Source organism: Zalophus californianus, chromosome 1, assembly GCF_009762305.2.
Source record: "Zalophus californianus isolate mZalCal1 chromosome 1, mZalCal1.pri.v2, whole genome shotgun sequence".
Taxonomy (NCBI): Eukaryota; Metazoa; Chordata; class Mammalia; order Carnivora; family Otariidae; genus Zalophus; species Zalophus californianus.
The window spans coordinates 10,040,234-10,059,632 of record NC_045595.1 but is presented as its reverse complement, the minus strand read 5'-3'; the positions used below and the strand labels follow the sequence as shown (position 1 = coordinate 10,059,632).

Sequence of the window (19,399 nt, the reverse complement as noted above, 5' to 3'; positions counted from 1 at the left end):
TTCTCTTTTCTTTTCTCTCTCTCTCTCTCCTTCTTTCCTTCCTTTCTTTTTTTGTAGGTAACATATCAGAGTGTAGAAGTTCCCTCCTGGTTCTATTTGATTAGAGTTTTAAACATGAATGAGTGCTGAATCTTAGTATTGGGTTTGAGAACTCTTTATATACTCTGGATACAAGCCCCTCATCAGATGTACAATCTGCACTTATTTCCCCCTTAGGCTGTGGTTTGTCTTTTCGTTCTCCTTATGTCTTCTGAAGGGCACACATTTTCATTCTGATGAAGTCCAATTTACCAACGTTCTGTTTCATGGGCCGTGCTTTTGGTGACATACTTAAGGAATTTTTGCCTAAGCCAAGGCTGCAAAGATTTCTTCGTCTGCTTCATTGTTTTCGGTTTTCCATTTGTCTCTACGGTCTGTTTAGAGCTACTTCTTGTGTAGGACGTGACGCAGAGCCTAAGTTGTTGGCCTTGTTCTTCCTATTGCAAGTGTCTATCCTATTCTCAGAGGGGCGCTGTTTGTGTTTCTCACGGAGTTAACAGTTGGCTCCTGCTCGCCTGCCTGGACCTCTCCCGCCGGGGCCCGGGCAGGGTTGCAGAAGAGAAAGCCATAGGAGCCTGCCCAACAGGATGTTGCCCAACCCTCTCAGGGCTGAAATCCAACCTCTAGGGCCCTTATTGGCACTTCCATCGGCAGTTCTGACCGAGCCCGACCACAGGGCCTGCCACTCCACCCTTGTCCTTTCCAGTGGCTTGGGGCTTACCCAGGAGCCTTGATACCCAAACCGAGCAAGGTGTCAGCAGGGCCAGCAGACCCCTGGGTCTTTTTGGAGGCGGCAGCTCCTGTCTCCTCAGCATTCCCCTCCCGGTGTCGGCCTCTCAGTGACCCAGTTTCCCTCCTCCCCAAAACCTCAGGTTAGGTTGTGGCTTCCTGTGCCCCCAGCCACACCTGTTCCCACCAACCTGGAGAGGGCAAAAGGCAAACATTCCTAGCAACCCTGCCCAAGCGCGTCCTGGATCGGGGTGGGGCTGGGGGCTCCCTAGCTCATGGGGAGCGGAGCCCAGGAGTGGTCTGTCCTCCCAGCCCCTTGCCTTACCGGTGCCTCTCCCCATGGGCCCTGGTTAAGGGCAACAAACCAAACCGAGGGAGACGTGGGGAGGGGACGGCAGCAGGCGGAACTTCGGAGGCCATGGGGGATAGAGAACCAGCCTTGGGTGAAAGACGAGCTCACAGTGAGGTGAAACTCAGTCATTTTTACACATAAAATCTCTCTCTGTATGTATGAGGGCTACTTTGTTGGTCTGACCATCCATTCTTCCTATGAGCACCAGAGTCAAGTCAGGTCCTGTCCCGCCTCTGCTCAGAACGCTCTGTGGCTTCCACCTTACTCAGGGTAAAATCCAAAGCCCTCCCGAGGCCCACAGGGCCCCTGCATGATGTGCCCTGTCGCCCCTCTGTCACCTCCCACCATCTGCCTCCCACGCTCCCTCCAGCCACACAGGCCTCCTTGCTGTCCCCCAAACATACCGGGCATGCTCCTACCTCGGGGTCTTTGCATGGGCTCTTCCCTCAGTCTGGAACACCCTTTCCCAGATATTTTCACTCCTTCTGTCTCAAGTCTTTGCTAAGATACCACTTCCTCTTTAAAGTCTCAGCTCCCAGGGCGCCTGGGTGGCTCAGTCGGTTAAGCGTCTGCCTTCAGCTGGGGTCATGATCCCAGGGTCCTGGGATCGAGATCCATGTCAGGCTCTCTGCTCAGTGGGAGCCTGCTTCTCCCTCTCTCTCCCTCTGCTTGTGCTCCCTCTCTTTGTCAAATAAATAAATAAAATCTTAAAATAAATAAAGTCTCAGCTCCCTTCCTCTCTTTTTTCTGCTTGAGGTTTCCCCACAGCACACATTGCCTTCTGGTAACACTGCCATTCACTCTTTGCCTGGGCGGCCAGCCCCACGAGGGCAGGGGTTTTCCGCTTTGTTCACTGCGGTACCCCAGCACCCGGGCCAGCGCCAGGGACACAGTAAGCGATCAATAAACACTTGTAGAATGAAGGGTCTCCTCTTCCACCCTTTGCCCACTTAAGTCTGATGGGGCTGAACCAGCGCCAGGAGCGGTCACATGACTCAGGCCTGGCCAATGAGCACATTCCATCCTTTCTGGCCACAGTGATTGGTTTCTGAATGACATGTGACCCCAGTCTGTCCAACGGGAGGCAGACACTGGATTTTTGCTAGCGCTGTTGGAAAAGCGGCTTTCTCCTTTTTTTCTGGAGTTTCTTGGCTGGTGAAAGCTAAACCAGAGGTTGCTGAGGCCGTCTTATCCCCATGGGAAATCGCTGCCTGAGCGTAAAGCTCTGCAGAGGAAAGCTTAGTTGAGAGGGGGAGGTTACTTTGTGTGAGAGCCTGGATTCAGCTTTTCCTGAAGCCAACATTCTTTAGATTTTTTTTTTTTTCTTAAGCCGGTTTGGGTTTGGATTTTTGCTGGCGACTGAAATAGTCCTGACCAATCCATCCATCTTTCCTTCCTTCCTTCCTTCTTCTCTTTATTTCGTCCCTTTCCCTCTCTCACCCTCCCTCCTCTCTCCTCTTCCTCCCTCCCTCCCTGTCTTCCTCCCTCATCCCTCCTTTCCTCCCTTTTTTTCCTTCTGTCTCTAACTTAGTCCTTATCCTCACCCTGGCCTGAGCCCCACCTCCACAGCTCAGCTGAGTCCAAACTAACTTTTCACCTTTCCCAGAAACAGCCCTTCTGCACCAGTCCCTCCCCTTGCCTTCCCAGGCTACCCCTCTCCCATCCTGTGTGCGTGGGACTATACCAAATGGGGCTGTGAATCCTGGCTCCCCCCACCACAGGGCTGTGTGCCCTTGATAAGTGACTTCACCTCCTCTGTGAAACGGGCATGACAGCTTGACCACCGTTCCCAGGTCTGCCTTCTCTCTGACCTCTTCTGACTGCCTGGTCACGGGGGCCTCACCTGCCTGCCTGCTCCGGCTCACCGGTCCTTCACTTTGCTCAGAATCCCCTGAGTCTGTCCCGTGACCTGCAGAGAGTCCCCGTGCATCCTGGCCTCTGGGGCCACCAGTCAGCGGCCAGGACTCTCAGGGGACTCTAGATATCATGCCCGTTTTACAGATGAGGAAACTGAGCCCCAGGACACCCAGCCAAGATATAAACAAGGCAATTTTTCAGAGGGATAAAAGCATGATAGGTTGGAGAATTTCCAGGAAAGGGAGTGGTTCCTGGGGAAGTAGAATAGGCAGGGAAGCCTCCCTGGAGGAGATAGACTGTTTAGGATCAGAGCTTCCCAGACATAGCCTTATCAGGAGGAAAGTCAGCCAGGCACAGGGAACTGCAAGGGCAAAGGGCCCTTGAGTTGGGAACCACCTGAGGTGGGAACCAGTTTGGTACGTTTAGGCTCCAGCTCAGGGATCAAGAGGAAAGCAAGCTCTAATATTCACATTGCTAAAAGGCCTGGTAAAGGGCACTGGGAGGAACAGGGTGGCCGGTGGGGCTGGGTGAGCTCCCTCTGAGGGCTGTCACCTCAGTACCACCAGGGTTTTCTCCAGGAGGACAGCCATTTTTGATGTGCTTAATTCTGTTCACTCTTGGTGCTTCATTCACAGTGCCTTTGCCCCCATTTAACAGATGAGAAAACCAAGGCTCCAAACAAGCCCCCCAGGCCTGGACCCATCAACTCTAGCCTCTCCAGGAATTGCAGCTCCCCAGGTAGGACAGAATCTTAGAAGCACTGGAGGCTCACATGGGTCCGTTGGGGCCTTAAGACCAGCCTTCGGCCTCCTCCTCTAGGAAGTCTTCCCAGCTTTTTCTGGCCCCGGGCCTTCCCCTTCTCTGAATTCAGCTCTTGCCTGTGTCAGGCCCGGCAAATGGGTTCTCTGAAGGCAGACTGGTGGTTTTGGGTTTTCCCAACTCTGCCAAGCTCACCACATACCTCCATACAGGGAAACTGAGAAGATCCAAAGTTGGGGTTGGAGACAGGAGTGGTGGAGTGGGTGGGGGCCTGGCAGCTTCTGGGAGGGGAAATATTTTGGTTCTCCAAAGGCTCGAGAATTGCCTGATTCCCAACCGATTGGGGTAATTAACCCTTCGAAAGGCAGTAATTAAGTCTGTGCCTCTGAAACCATAATTAGAAGCTCCAGGAGGCTCCGCCCCCTCCCCCAAGAGTCAGGCAGCCCCCACAGCTGAAGCCAGCCGGGACTGGAGGCCTGGTGACGGAATCTGTTCCCCTCATGGGGCTGAGTGAGACCCATAGCTTCCCTCATGGCACCCAAGGCAGGGACCCGGAGAATAACATTCATGGAACCTAACCTTTTCCCTGCGCAGTCCTTTTTGGGATTGTCAGGCAACGCGGGGAGACTTTGTTCTTGGAGGGCACGAAGGTAGGGAGATTGGGCCCAGCTGGGATCTGGGGTGTGGGGCTGGGGACAACCCTTGAGAACTTGACTGTCTAGCTGAGGGAAGCTGAGACAGAGACTCCAGCTTCAAAAGGGGTTGAGGATGCCAGGGACACAGGCTGGCTACAGGGAGGATGGAGGAGTCCTGGGGGCTCAGAGAGGACTGAGGAGGCCCTCTTGTGGGGGTGCTCACCTCAGCCGAGAGCACAGAAGGAACAAAACAGTTAAATCTCCCTGCCCTTCTGGAGCTTACCATCATAGGGCAAGACAGAAGAGGAAGGAGACAACAACCTATGAGATCATCTCTGGTAAAGTGTTTTAAAGGAGGAAGTAAACAGAGGGACGTAACTAGTGGTTGTAGAGGGGGGCCTGCTCTGGATAAGGTGAGCGGGGAGATTCTCTGGGGCCACAGTGTTTGCACTGAGGCCTGAGAGGGATATGGCCCTTGCCATGCCAAGACTGGGGCAAGGCCGTCCAGTGGAGGGCACAGTAAGTGCAAAGACCCTGGGGCAGAAAGGAGTTTAGGATGTTGGACAACAAAGGATGACGGGGTGGCCAGAGCTGAGAGATGAGGGAGAGGTGGGGTAGGATGTGAAGGCCCCTTTTGGAGGCAAATCTGACCCCACACTACCAAGTGGGGAATAAACGTCACTCTGGGCCGAAAGCGCTCCATCATCATCCAGCTCCCCGCAGATACCCTCCTGCCACCCCCACCCCATCCACAACGCCAGCCCGGGACCAGGTGTCCCCCAACAGAGAAAAGTGCCAGTCCCCGTGCCACACCTCATGCTCCTGGGCCTTCGCCTCTGACGATATTCATTCCAATCCCACCACCAAGGGGGTACTGCAGAGGAAATGGGGTGCAGGGAGTGGCCTAGGGCTTGGAGGCACCCAGAGTTGGCCTCAAACGTCCCCTTGGGGATGCCACGGACTAGATTGTTGGGATAGAGGCAAAACATGAACCTGCATGTCTCAAGGTTCTTTGGGTACCAGCTGCCCCATGCCAGGCACTTCATGGACACTGGGACTGGGGGTCGGCTCTTTTGGCAAAGCTGCCACCTCATCCCCTGGCTGCCTCAATGGGAGACCCAGCGGCGCCCCCCGCCCATGAAATTCTCCTCTACGTCCGGCTTTTCCCGGGTGCTGTTCCCACGCTTCATCTTGTCTTCCATTTAACCCTCCACCACCAACAGTAAACATTTATTGAGCACCTACTACTGTATACGGAGATTCAGGGACACAGAAGGGTTAATTACCCCTAATCGGTTGGGAATCAGGCAATTCTCGAGCCTTTGGAGAACCAAAATCTTCTAAGAAGATTGGAAGCGGTAGGTTTAGGCTCCAGCTCAGGGATCAAGAGGAAAGCAGGCTCTAATATTCACATTGCTAAAAGGCCTGGTAAAGGGCACTGGGAGGAACAGGGTGGCCGGTGGGGCTGGGTGAGCTCCCTCTGAGGGCTGTCACCTCAGTACCACCAGGGTTTTCTCCAGGAGGACAGCCATTTTTGATGTGCTTAATTCTGTTCACTCTTGGTGCTTCATTCACAGTGCCTTTGCCCCCATTTAACAGATGAGAAAACCAAGGCTCCAAACAAGCCCCCCAGGCCTGGACCCATCAACTCTAGCCTCTCCAGGAATTGCAGCTCCCCAGGTAGGACAGAATCTTAGAAGCACTGGAGGCTCACATGGGTCCGTTGGGGCCTTAAGACCAGCCTTCGGCCTCCTCCTCTAGGAAGTCTTCCCAGCTTTTTCTGGCCCCGGGCCTTCCCCTTCTCTGAATTCAGCTCTTGCCTGTGTCAGGCCCGGCAAATGGGTTCTCTGAAGGCAGACTGGTGGTTTTGGGTTTTCCCAACTCTGCCAAGCTCACCACATACCTCCATACAGGGAAACTGAGAAGATCCAAGTTGGGGTTGGAGACAGGAGTGGTGGAGTGGGTGGGGGCCTGGCAGCTTCTGGGAGGGGAAATATTTTGTCCCTGAATCTCCGTATACAGTAGTAGGTGCTCAATAAATGTTTACTGTTGGTGGTGGAGGGTTAAATGGAAGACAAGATGAAGCGTGGGAACAGCACCCGGGAAAAGCCGGACGTAGAGGAGAATTTCATGGGCGGGGGGCCGCTTCCAATACCTCTCGGGGCGGGGTGGCCCCCGGGTACCCTGCTTGGGGAGAAACCCCGAGAGGCGACCCACTTTCCCAGAGTCGCACGCACCTCCCCCTGGTGGCCCACAGGTGGCACTCGCTCCCCGCGCTGCAGCGTCGGGAAGCAGAGGTGGGAAAGTCCCAGCTTCTGGTGGTGGGGGAGGCACCACCATTTAGCCCACTCCCCGGTCCGCCTCCTGGTGTCAAGCCCTGACCCCGAATTTGGACGCGAAGCCCTGGGACGCGGCTCGGCGGGGCCCGACTCCTGGGGCCTGAGAGGCACGGGGATGGTATGCTGAAGGGTGGGGGGGGAGCTGAAGGCTCCCCCAAAACTAATTAAGCAGCTCCATGCTTGGGAGAAGGGGGGACGGGTGGACCGTTCACTCTGCGTCCATCCCGGCTTAATCCTGTTCACGCCAGAGGCGGGCAGAATGCTTGGTCCTCAGTGGGCCCTTGAGGCACACTTGTGGAAGAGTGAGTGGGCAGATCCCCATTTTGCAGATGGGGAAACTGAGGCTCAAGGAGGCTACATGGCTCGCCCAGGTTCACAGAGCCAGAAAATGGTGAGGCAGGGGTTGGAGTCCCAGGTATGCCCGACTGCCGGGTCAGCTGGTTTAAAAAACACTGAAAAGTGGATTTCTTAGTCACCCAAAGTGATACAGGAATCCCTTTGGAAAGCAAAAGTCTTCCCTGACCCTCCTCACCTCAGCCCCCAGGTGGTGGTGGTGGTGGGGGGGTCCCCTTCTAGCCCGCTTTCTCTGTCTACACATACTGCAGGAGGCGTCTGGATTTCTAGCTGCGTCACTGGGCACACACTTCCCCTCTCTGGGCCTGTTTCCTCGCCTGTAAAATGTGCATAATTGTCATTGAACTACCTCCCCACCCCCGCCACCCCCCATCTCCCCCCACCACCAGTGGCTGTGAGGACTGAATGAGTTATTCTCACGGAAAAGCCCTTGGAGCAGAACCTGGCGTCCAGGCTGCCTCCAGACCGTGCAGGTCCCCTCTGGGGGTCTATACATCCCAGTGGGAAACATACCAGGCTGGAATGTGCCAGCTACCACTCTAGTACGAGGGCCTGGCCCGCAGTGCCTCTCTGGTCTGAGGCGGCCTGTGAATCCCACCGTGTGTCTGCATTTGGCTGAGGTGTGTGCACACTCAGCTCTTTCCACGTGGGGGTCAGTGGGTGTGCCAAGGTGTACGATCCACTGGGTTCCCGTAGGGTTTCTCAACCTCAGTACTTGACATTGCAGACCAGATATTTGGCCTTTCCTTGCTGGGGGGGCAGGGCTGTTCTGTGCCCTGTAGCCAGTAGCATCCCTGCTCCTCAACTGTGGCAACTAGAAATGTCTGCAGAACTTGTCACACGTCTGATGAGGGGAGAAATCACCCCTTTGAGCACTCCTGCTGCGTACCCTGCTGGCATGTCCCCGCCCTGGTCAGTGTGTATTTGTGCATGTGTGCTCCTCTGTGCCGTCTTGGTTTGGCTCCCCCCCCACCCAGAAGCATGTTCTGACACAAGGATGGGGGGGAGGGGCATATAGTTTATTTGGGAGATAAAATAGATATTTGTGCATTTTCCCCCAAATGCATATGGTGAAATCCTAACCCCCAAGGTTAAGACGGTATTAGGAGGTGGGGCCTTGGGGAAGTGATTAGGTCGTGAGCGTGGAGAGGGGATGAGTGGAATTAGTGCCGTTATAAAAGAGACCCCACAGAGCTCCTTCGCCCTCTTTCTGTCCCGTGAGGTCACAGCAAGAAGGCGGCTGTCCGTGGGTGCAGAAGAGGCCTCTCACCAGAACGCCACCATGATCTTGAACTTCCCAGCCTCCAAAACCGGGAGAAGCACATGTGTGTTGTCCATGGGCCACCCAGTCTGGAGTACGTTGCTACAGCAGCCCGAGACACCGGCAGGGACCTTGGGGAGGGGGAGAACGAAGGGGGCTGAGGGCCCCTGGGAGACCATGTAGGCCGTGCACCTGCCAGGAGAAGGAGTAGGGGCATTTTTCCACCAAGTCCCTTCTGTGGTGGGCCAAGGGCTGCTCCCGGGGGCGCGCATTCCAGCAGTCCTGGCTCCCGGCCATGTGCACGGCAGTGGTCAGGGCCCAGATGTGGTCGGGGCTTGGCAGCATCTGTGCGGGGCGGGGGGGGGTCCTCCACCTTTCCTGTGGCTGGCTGCTCCTGGGGGGGTCTCTGGGCTGCCTGGGCTGGGCTGTGCCAGCCCACCCTGATTTCCGCAGCCGGCTGTGTGTATATTTGGTGTGCCAGTGTGTGTTTATTTGCCGTGCATGTGTTTGCGTCTGTATTTATCTGGCGCGAGTATGCACGTCTTTGTTTTCCCTTCTGCTCCGTCTCCGCAAACGTGGGGGAAACTTCTGTTTTTAATCAGGGGCCAGAACCGTCTCGTCACCATGCTAGCAATGGCGTTATTAATCAGGCTGTTTGGAAATGGTTTTTCCCGAGTGTTCCCTGAGATCGGGCCTGGGGTGCCCTGCCCTGGGGACCCACCCAGAGGTAGCAGCAGCAAGGAGGTGCCCTGCCCCCTCCTCATGTGTCTGAAAAGGGAAACTGAGGCACCTGGCTGCACCCGTGAGCAGCCAGGGAAAGGAAGGTTTATGTGCAAAGCGTTTTACATGCATCAAAGCTTGATGAGTCCCCTCCCTGTCACATTTAAGAAAAGGAATTCTCATCCTGTTTACAGATGAGGAAACTGAGGTTTGGGGGTGGGACCCAGAGCTGATGGGTTTCCAAGGCTCATCTCTTTGTTCTTTCAAATGGCAACCACTGGGGCGCCTGGGTGGCTCAGATGGTTGAGTGTCTGCCTTTGGCTCGGGTCATGATCCCAGGGTCCTGGGATTGAGCCCCACGTCTGGCTCCTGGCTCAGCAGGGAGCCTGCTTCTCCCTCTCCCTCTGCCCCTCTCCCTGCTCATGCTTTCTGTATCTCTGTGTCTCAAATGTACAAATAAAATCTTAAAAAAAAATGACAACCGATTTTTTTTTTTTAGGATTTTATTTATTTATTTATTTGAGAGAGAAAGAGAGAGCAAGCACAAGCCAGGGTGGGGGGTAGGGAGAAGCAGAGGGAGAGGGAGAGAGAATCTGAAGCAGATTCCATACTAAGGGTGGAGTCCAACATGGGGCTCCATCTCATGACCCTGAAATCCTGACCTGAGCCGAAACCAAGAGTCGGATGCTCAACCGACTGAGCCACCCTGGCGCCCCTCAAACAGCAACCACTTTTGAAGCTGTCTGGGGCTGCTTGGTCCTCACCTGTGTCTCAGTGTCCCCTTCTAGTCACTGGGAGCCCTTCTCCACTAGCCAGCCCGAGCCAGTCTGAATAATCCATGTTTCTTGGCAGGGCACCAGCTTTCTCATATTTTCCGTTCTCGGATGCTCCAGGCCCAGGGGCCTGGCTGGCTCTGTGAACACAGATATTAATTAGCATTAATTAATAACCCCTGAGGAGTGAGGGAGCTGCCTGTCGATCCCCAAGCTCTGAAGGACCTGGAGGCTGACTTGGGTCCCTGGTGTGTGGCAGCTGGAGCCTGAGGTGGGCCCTGAGGTGGGCGAGGGGCTCTACCCCGGCTGCTGAGGCCCAGCATGCTCCAGGAGCGGGGTCTGTCGATGGCCCCAGTAGACAGCCTTAACCTCCGGAGCCCAAACCCCAGAGGTGGAGACTCGGGCCCTGTGAGGTCCTGTGGCGGCAGAACAACAATTGGGCTGGAGGGGACCCTCACCCCATTTGCCAGGAGATGGAGCCCGCGGTTCCCCGAAAGGCCACATGTTTGGCTCAGATCCCCACCCTGGCACCTACTGTGTGCCGTTAGTCAAGTTACTCACCCTCTCCTTGCCTTGGCCTCCTCGTTTATGACATGAGTGTAATTTCTGCCTTGCATATTGTTGGAGAAAATAAATGACCGTGTGTGTATTTCATGGCAGATCCACACTGTCACTGTGGAAGTCATAACCAGTAGCCACAGCTGGCCTGGAAATAGGGATTCACTGTACCTAGGTATTAGTCTCCCCATCTGTAAGATGGGGTTAAGGCAGTATGGACTTTGTAGGATTCTTGCAAAAATTGAATAAAATAATGCCCCTAAAATGATTAGGACAGTACTGAACACATTGTGAGCTGAAGCAGAGATAGAAGAAGCCAGTGTGATTGCGCTAAAGCACGGAGGTATGGGGTTGGGGCAGTAGGGGGGTGCCTCCTGATTCAGGCCAAGTCTGATCACAGAAAGGGAGTCAGACCACACTTGTGATTAGTCCGCGGGTGGTGTTGCGGGGGGCTGAGCTGTGTCTCCTCAAAAAATATGTCCAGGTCCTAAACCCCAGTCCCTGGGAATGTGACCTTATTTGGAAATAGGGTCTTTGTTGGTATAATCAGTTAAGTCGAAGTTAGGTCATCCTGGATTAGGGTAGGCCCTGAATCCAGTATGACTGGTATCCTTATTAGAAGAGGGGACAGGAACCCAGAGAAGGCCACGTGAAAACAGAGGCCGAGATCGGAGAGATGTGGTCACACACCAAAGAATGCCACCGGCTTTGGGAGGCCACAGGAGGCCACCAGAGGCCGAGGGGGGATTCTCCCCCTGAGCCTCCAGGAGGAGCCAACCCTGCCCACACTTGATTTTGGACTTCTGGCCTCCAGAACTATGGGAGAATCAATTCCTCTTGTTTACAGCCACCCAGTTTATGGTACTTTGTTTTGTCAGCCCTAAAAACCCAAGATAGGCATCTATCTGGGTTTTTTTTCTGAAGTCATGTGGTGTCCCACAGCACCGTAGCTGATTTCCTCATCCTTTGTGGTTGGACACATGGGCTGTTTCTCGCTTTGCATGGTTGCAAACAAGCCTGCCAAAACCACCCTGGCTCCCACCTCCATGCTCAAAAGCGCTTATTCCCAGGAGGGGAACTGATGGTGGAGGGTTGGAACAGTGCCCATTGTAATGCACACTGCCAAGCGCCCCTCCCAAAAGTGCCAGGAAGTTTACCCCCACTCTGAAGGAGAACACCCCAAGAGTTTGTTTCAAATGTGGGTCAGAACTGCCCAGTGAGGCTGCAGTCTTGTTGAAATGGTGCTTCTGTTCTAAGGAGAGCTGCAGAAGTATTTGTGACCCATCCTTTGGGTGCTGTGTAGGGAAGACACTCTCTTGGACTTCCCTGAACCTCAAGGGGGAGAAGGGGGAGAGATCCTGGATGCAGTGGATTCTGGTGGGAGGGGAGCCCAGAAACGGGTAAGGGAGAGAGGAAGCAGGGAAGGGAAGGGAGGGCAGTCAGTGAGGGTGTGTTCACAAGTGAGTTTCCACTGCTAGCAAGTGGGGCTCAGTCCTGCTGGGCTGCTGAGACACCAGGTTGAGCACACCCCTCAGAGCTTTCCCACCAGGGGACGGGGGAGCCGGAGTATTTGTCCGCCACTCCCCATCAGTCATTGGGCAGGGGCTGCTCCAGCAGTGTGTTTGCTTTCCAGAACGTTCTGCCGGCCCTGGGAATGGTCCGGCTGCCAGGGGCTGGCTGTTTGAAGAAGGGGGTCAGCATGCCCAGGAGTGCCACGGGGATATGGTTGGTTGCTGGCATTCTGGGAAAGCAGAGATAGACGACAAACAGAACAAACACATCACGGGGTATGTTTGGAGAGGGGGGATGTGTTGAAAAAGAATCAGTTAGAGCTGGGCAAAGGTAAGGTGACAGTGCTGTAGGTGAAGGTCCTTAACACCAAGCTCCACACCCAGGAGGAGACTAATAAATAAACGTCCCATGCTTCTCTCTAGTCTGTGAAGAGATGGCAAGAGGGAGGGAGGGTGGAAGAAGAGAGAGAGAGAGGCTGGCCGGTGTGGAACTGGCACCTGGGCAGGGTGGGGAGGGAGGGAGGGAGGGAAGGAGAGGCTGGTAATGATGCTGAAAAGTAATCGGCCCTTCTCTCTGGGAGGCAGTGAAACTCTAATTAGAATGAAAATGTGGTTTAATGAGGATGAAAACGGTAATTGTGCTGGGCAGCACGGGTCCCCACGGTGCCACTTTCCCAGGGGGCCTCTCTGGGCCTTGGAGGGGCTGAGGTAGGGACACTGAGATGAGGAGGGGCATTGGTGGGGCCTCAGTTTCTCCCCTGAGGGTCCACCCAGATGGCACCAGGTAAAGACTGCTGTGCAGGGCCCCACCTGCCCCTGGGGCTGGTTCCAGGTGCCCCCGGGGGCCCTGCTTTTCCATCCCGCACCTTATCCTCAATAACAATACGGCAGTGACGCTGAAACACTGATGTTGTTTATTGAGCACCTACTATGTGCCAGGCACCGTTCAACTGCTTTACAGACGCTAACTCACATTATCATTAAAATTATCCCCATTTTGCAGATGATAAAACTAGGGTGCAGGGAAAGCATATAGAAGAGTATATTAAAAAGAGGGTGACAAACGTAGCTCCAAGTAGCCAGGGGCTTTCTTTCCTTAGCCAGGTAAGTGCTGGGGGCACCAGGGGTTGCCAGCCTCCAAGGCCAGGGACCCCTCATACAGTTTCCCCGACCATGCTTGAGGTGTCACCCATTCCTCTCCATCTGCTACTGACGCTCTGCTAGAGGAGGTGGGCGTGACTGGGTGGGAGGTGGGCGTGGCTGGATGGGCCATAGGGGTGCCTGGATTTGCAACACCTCTGACCCTGGAGGAAAGAGGAGCTGTCAGTCATTGTAGTGGGCTGTAGAAATGGGACCGAAACCTGGGGCTCCTGACTCCTAGGCCTCAACTTTCTTGCCACGGAAAGCTGAGGTGTTGTTCAAATGAAGGTTTGGATAAGACTGAGGTTTATAAAACTTCAAGGTCTCCATTTTTGCTTCTGGAGGTACCAATAATACGGAGTCTGCAGCAAGGACACATCAGAACAAAAACATTCATTGAGGCCAGGTGGGCAATAAAGCAGACTTGTCTCGCCCTTCAAAGTGATCCTAGGTCAAGAAAGATTAGATTCGGGCGCCTGGGTGGCTCAGTCGTTAAGCGTCTGGCTTCGGCTCAGGTCATGATCCCAGGGTCCTGGGATCGAGCCCACATCGGGCTCCCTGCTCAGCGGGAAGCCTGCTTGTGTTCCCTCTCTCGCTGTGTCTCTCTCTGTCAAATAAATAAATAAAATCTTTTAAAAAAAAAAGAAAGATTAGATTCTTGGCCACATATATGGCAGATAAAATTTTCAGGATCTTAATATACAAAGAGCACTTATGAATCAATAAGAAAAAGACAAATATCCCACATGTGAAATAGGCACAGGGCATAAATAGGAGGCTCACAAAGGAATGATAAAAAGTCACCAAACTTCTCTCGAGGATGAACAATCTAACCATTTTATCAGCTAAAGACTCAGTTTTAGGGACGCCTGGGTGGCTCAGTCAGTTAAGTGTTTGCCTTCAGCTCAGGTCCTGATCCCAGGATCCTGGGATCGAGTCCTGCATCCACCCCCCTGCTAATGCTCTCTCTCAAATAAATAAAATCTAAAAAAAAAAAAAAAAAAAAAGTCGTTTTTACTTGTCAAGCTTATCAGCATGTGTGAAATTTTGGGGATGCACACCTGTGCACTCTCATGGGCATGTAAACTGATACAGCCTTCGTGGAGGGTTGTTCCAGAACTTTGTATTAAACATTTAAATGTGTGAACTCTCTGACCCAACAAGTCCATCTCTGGGAATATGCAAAGATCTGTAAAATGTAATGCAGGGTGGGTAAGAGCCCCATAATCAGATGGCTGGGGTTTCCAATCCTGGCTCCACTGTCTGTGAGCTATGTGCCCTCAGGTACATGAATTAATGTCACAGAGTCTCCATTTCCTCACCTGTACATTAAGCATATCATGAGGACTCCATGAGATAATGTGTATGAAATTCTCATTTAGCGCCTCACCAAGCACATAGTAGGTGCTATGTACTTGGTGTATGTACTATCACCAGGACAAAAACCCTCATAGCTGGGAAACAGTGAAAGTGTCCTTGTGCAGGGGGTGGCCTAAGTAAGGAGCAGAAAACGAAAATGAGCAAACCTAGATTCATTGACACCGTGTGACCTCTACAATTTGTTAACAGAAAAACAAAAAGAATCTCGAAACAAAATAATGGCCGTATATTTAATATTTGATAAATCTTTAATATATGATACTCAAGGTTTATATAAGACATCTTTAAATTAAATTTAGGTGCTATGTTTCAGATGCACATGAAAATATCGGTTGTTTGAACATTTTACAAATTTATATTTACTCCACATAAAGCCTACGCAGAGGCTTTCAAATAGCAAGTGACTCTGTTGAATTTCTTACAAACAGATATTCAGGGGCCCAGCTAAGTTCAATATTTGGATATGCCGTAATTAACATGGGACTTCCAAAAAAGAAGAACGAAAAACAAAAAGAAGACAGGTTTCAAACATCACATATAGCCACATAATTTCAAGCATTTTGACCATGAATCAGAGCATTTATTTTTCACATTGTAATGTAGTCTAACCCAGGTTCAGAACTGAAGCAAAAATTTCATGAAGTAATATTTATCCTATCTCTGTGCACTGAGTTCTGACATTTTCTATTCTCTTCTGTTCCATTTTGGAAGGCAGGTCGTTCTCATAAATACAGTATTTTTTCTCTTCAAGGCTTTGGTGGATGTCACCGGACCGCTGGGTAGCTGGGTAGTGACTAGGAAAAAGGGTTGGGGGTGCGGGAAAAGTGTGAATAGGTGTCACACCTGTTAGTGGGTTGTATGTGTGAACTTATGTGCGCGCGTGTGTGCATAAGTGTGTGCTTACACATGTGCACTGTGTGCATACAGGTCTGTATGTGTGTGCATGTGTGTGCATACAGATACGCACATGTGTGCCTGTGTGTTGGGATGAGGGAGAGGCAAGTGGGGCAGTCACTTCAGGAGGAAAATTTGAAGGGGTGTCAAAAAACTCAGTCATCAAGATAAATAGTTTAATGCAATATTTAAAAAAATCAAAATAATGGAAAAATTCATAGGAACAAAATGCCAAATTTTTAAATACAGCCAGGATCTGGCCCTGGTTTCAAAACTCAGCCTCACTCACTTCACCCTAATCCTGCTCCTCTGTACATGCATGTGTTTGTATGTGTGTTTGCATGCACGTGTGCGTGTATCTGTGAGTGTGGGTGTGAATACACGTGCGTTTGCATGCTTTTATGCATTTATATGTGTGGTGTGTGCATTGTGTATGCATGACTGCAAGCACTGTGCATATATAGGAGTTTGTAAGCATGTGTGCATGTGTGTGTGCCAACCTCTGTGTGCACGCGAGCACGCCTGAATGCCCAGAGAAACATCCAGAAAGATATCCTTCAAGCTAACTAAACTTTCTTTGAGGAGGTGAAAATTCAGGTATTTCTCTCTCTTTGTACTGGCCTCAATTTTCCCCCCTGGTATGGGTCATCTTACAACCAGAATAAAAACAAGAAAGCCAACCTCACTATGGAGGGAAGGTCTTGGGCAGAGGTGTTTCCCTCGGGGAAGCCACTGAGAAGGAAGGAATTGGAGAGATCCCCAAATTTACTCACCACCAATAATTGCTGAAGTTCACGGAGCATTTCACCATGGGCCAGGAACTGTCATCTCTTTGTTCTTCACTGTGGAAGATGCACAGTGCTGAACACATGTTTGTTGAATGAAAAAGTGAATGAGTCCATCATCACTCCCTTGAAGCCAGGACTGCTCTCCCTCTGCCTGGGATGCCCTTCCCGATGGTTCTCACATGGCCAGCTCCTTCTTATCATTTATTTATTTATTTTTGAAGACTTTATTCATCTATTTATTTGAGAGAGAGAGAGAGAGAGAGAGAGAGCACAGCAGGGGGAGAAGACGGAGAGAGACAAGCAGACTCCCCGCCGAGCAGGGAGCAACGCGAGGCTCGATCCCAGGACCCCGGGGATCATGACCTGAGCTGAAGGCAGACGTTCAACTGACTGAGCCACCCAGGCGCCCTTCCTGTCATTTAGACTCCAGTTAATGTCGCCTCCTCCAGGAAGCCCTCTCTACTGACCTGTTTACACCAACCCATCAGCTCATTTAAATTCTCAAAATAGCACATTTCTCATCATAGCAGATTTCTCATCTTCCTGCTGAGGACAGACTTCACCTCTCTTGTTCACCACTGTATCCCCACACTTCACACTCAGCGCCTGGCATATAGTAAGTAGGTACTTAGTAAACATTTGCTGAATAAATGAATGACATCCCCACCCCATTACAAACAAGGAAATTGGAGCTCAGGGGTTCAAAGTCACCTGCCCAAGGTCACTATGTTTTTCAGGTGACGAGGCCAGGATTTAAACCCTTGTCTCTCTGATGCCAGAGCCTGGGCCATCAACCAGGTCACTTCCTCTCCTCCAGATGGCACCAGACCATGTGCCTGACGCTCCGATGTGTTCTCTGGGTCCCCAGAGGCTGCTTACAAGTGGACCACCTGCCAGGAGAAGCCCTGGGGATGATGGAAACAATAGCTTCTGTTTATTGAGCACCTACTGTGTGCCACTGAGAAGGGCTCAGAGAGGCTGTGCTGTGTGCTAGGGTCTCACGGCTGATCCACGAAACATGGCCCATGTTGTGGGTCGAACTGTGCCTCGCAAAGACGTGTCCAAGTCCTAACCCTTGGAACATGTGAATGCGGTCTTATTTGGAAATAGAGTCTTTGCAGAAGTAATAAAGATAGGAGCAATATAAGAGCGTCCTAGATTATACAGCAGAGCCTAAATCCACTGACAAGTGTTCTTATCAGAGACAGAAGAGCAGAGAGAAGGGAAGAAGCCCGATTGGAGAAGCAGAGATTGGGGTGATGCGGCCAGAAGCCAAGGAACACCAGAGCCCCCAGGAGCTGGAAGACGCCTGGAAGGATCCTCCCCTATTGCCTTCCGGGGGATGCGGCCCTGAGGACACCTTGACTTCAGACTGCTGGCCTCCAGAACTGTGGGATAATAAAATTCCGGTTGGTTAAGCCCCCCGGTCTGTGGTCATCTGTCACAGCAGCCCCAGGACGTGAACACAGTCTGCTCGTCCACAATTTAGCATCACCGTTGTCAACGTACAGAAAAATGGAAAGAACTGTCCAGTGAGCACCCACGTGTACGCCCACCACCTAGAGTCCGCAGTTGACGCTTGGCTTGATTTGTCATTTTCTGTCTTTCCATCCATCTACCCACCCACCTTGTTACAATTTTTGCGATTTAAGAATTAATCTTTTTTAGAGCGGTTTGAGGTTCACAGCAAACTTGTGAGGGAAGGTACAGAGATTTCCCATACACCCTCTGCCCCCACCAAGGCACGGCCTCCCTGGTATCATCAGCCCCACCAGAGGGTGCACTGGTTACAACTGATGAGCCCACACTGACACGTCATAGCCACTCAAAGTCGGACGTTACGGACGGCCGTTACACTTCACTCTGCGTCTTCTACGTTCCGTGGGTTTGGACCAATGCAGAATGACGTGTACCCACCATTATAATCTCATACAGGGTATTTTTTACTGCCCTAAAAATCTTCTGTGCTCCACCTGTTCATCCCTCCCAGCCCCCACCAACCACGGATCTCCTTACGGTCTCCATAGTTTTGCCTTTTCCAGAATGTCATATAGTGAGAATCACACAGTATCTAGAGCCTTTTCAGATTGGCTTCTTTCACTTAGCAATGGACATTTAAGGTTCCTCCCTGTCTTTTCACGGCTTGATGGCCCATTTCTTTTTAGCGCAAAATAATACTCCACTGTCTGGATGGATCACAGTTGGTTTATCTGTTCACCTCATTTTTTCGTGCATTTCAAGGTAAATCCCTACCTCCTCCCCACTTATTTTAACACAGCAGCCAAAGGGATTTTTTTTTTTTTTTTTTTTAAGTCAGATCATGCTCCCGCCCTGCTCAAAACTTTCTGGAGGACCTGGTCCCACTAGACTGAAACCCAAAGGCCTCACTGTGTCCCCTGTGCTCCTTCATCCCACTCACCTGTCCCCTGCCATCATCCTGGCCTGTGCCAGCCCACGTGGTCACCACTGGCTACAGTGTACCTACTGAGTGCTTGAAAATGACCACTGAGAATTCAGATACCTCCAAGTGAAAACATACCAGATTTCAAAGACTTAGTACAGAGAAAAGGATGTAAAATATCTCATTAATCATTTTTTTATATTGAAGTGCATGTCGAATGGGGAATATTTTGGCCATAGTGGGTTAAATAAAATATAGGATTACAATTAATTGCATCTACTTATTTTCTACTTTTTAAAAGTGTGGATCCCGGGAAATTTTAAAAGACCTGTGTGCCCTTGTTTGTGGCTTCGTCGTGTATCTGTTGTTCTGAGCAGGTCTAGGATGTCCAGTCCAGGAGGGCGGGGTGGGGGGTGGATTAGACGCTCCATAGATATTTGGTGAATGAATGAATGAATGACCCCAAGCCTGAATGGCCCCAAAGAGGTGACTCTAAGTCAAAGATTTATTCGCCCCTGGCGACGAGGGAAGACCTCAGCTCCTGCTCTTTCGGAGTTTCAGTGGGGGAAAGGGGGGCACTGGCAGGCTCATCCCAGGGCAGCCCCCCGAGCGGCTGGCTCGCTGGCTGGCCCGTGCCTCCCCCCCCCCCCCCCCCCCCCCCCCCGCCGCCCGCCCGCCCGCCACCCTCCGGGACGAGGGCGCGTCTCAGTGGCTGAGAAGGCGGAGCCTCGGGGAGGGGGACCAGCGCCAGGCGCGGGGCTGCGGAGCAGGCTCCCACAGGCCGGGGTCCCTTCCCGGGGGCTGGGCTGGCGGGAAGGGGCCAGGCTGCCAGGCAGGCGGGACGGAGCCGGGGTGTCTGCTATCGACCGCCCAGGCGCTGCAGCGAAGCTTTTAGACCCGCCAGCACGT

The 19,399-nt window shown here is 52.3% G+C and overlaps 1 long non-coding RNA gene across 2 annotated transcripts; it reads right to left on the bottom strand.

The window, feature by feature from the left end:
• Positions 1-14,851: 14,851 nt before the first annotated feature.
• On the bottom strand, positions 14,852-16,678 carry LOC113916231. 2 transcript variants are annotated; one of them, XR_003517884.1, is made up of 3 exons: positions 16,557-16,678; positions 16,075-16,162; positions 14,852-15,201 (listed from the first exon to the last, which is right to left on the bottom strand). It is a non-coding gene; the product is annotated as an uncharacterized LOC113916231 (long non-coding RNA). The 2 variants fall into 2 exon arrangements; XR_003517883.1 differs by having other exon boundaries at positions 16,075-16,321; positions 16,557-16,677.
• Positions 16,679-19,399: the final 2,721 nt, after the last annotated feature.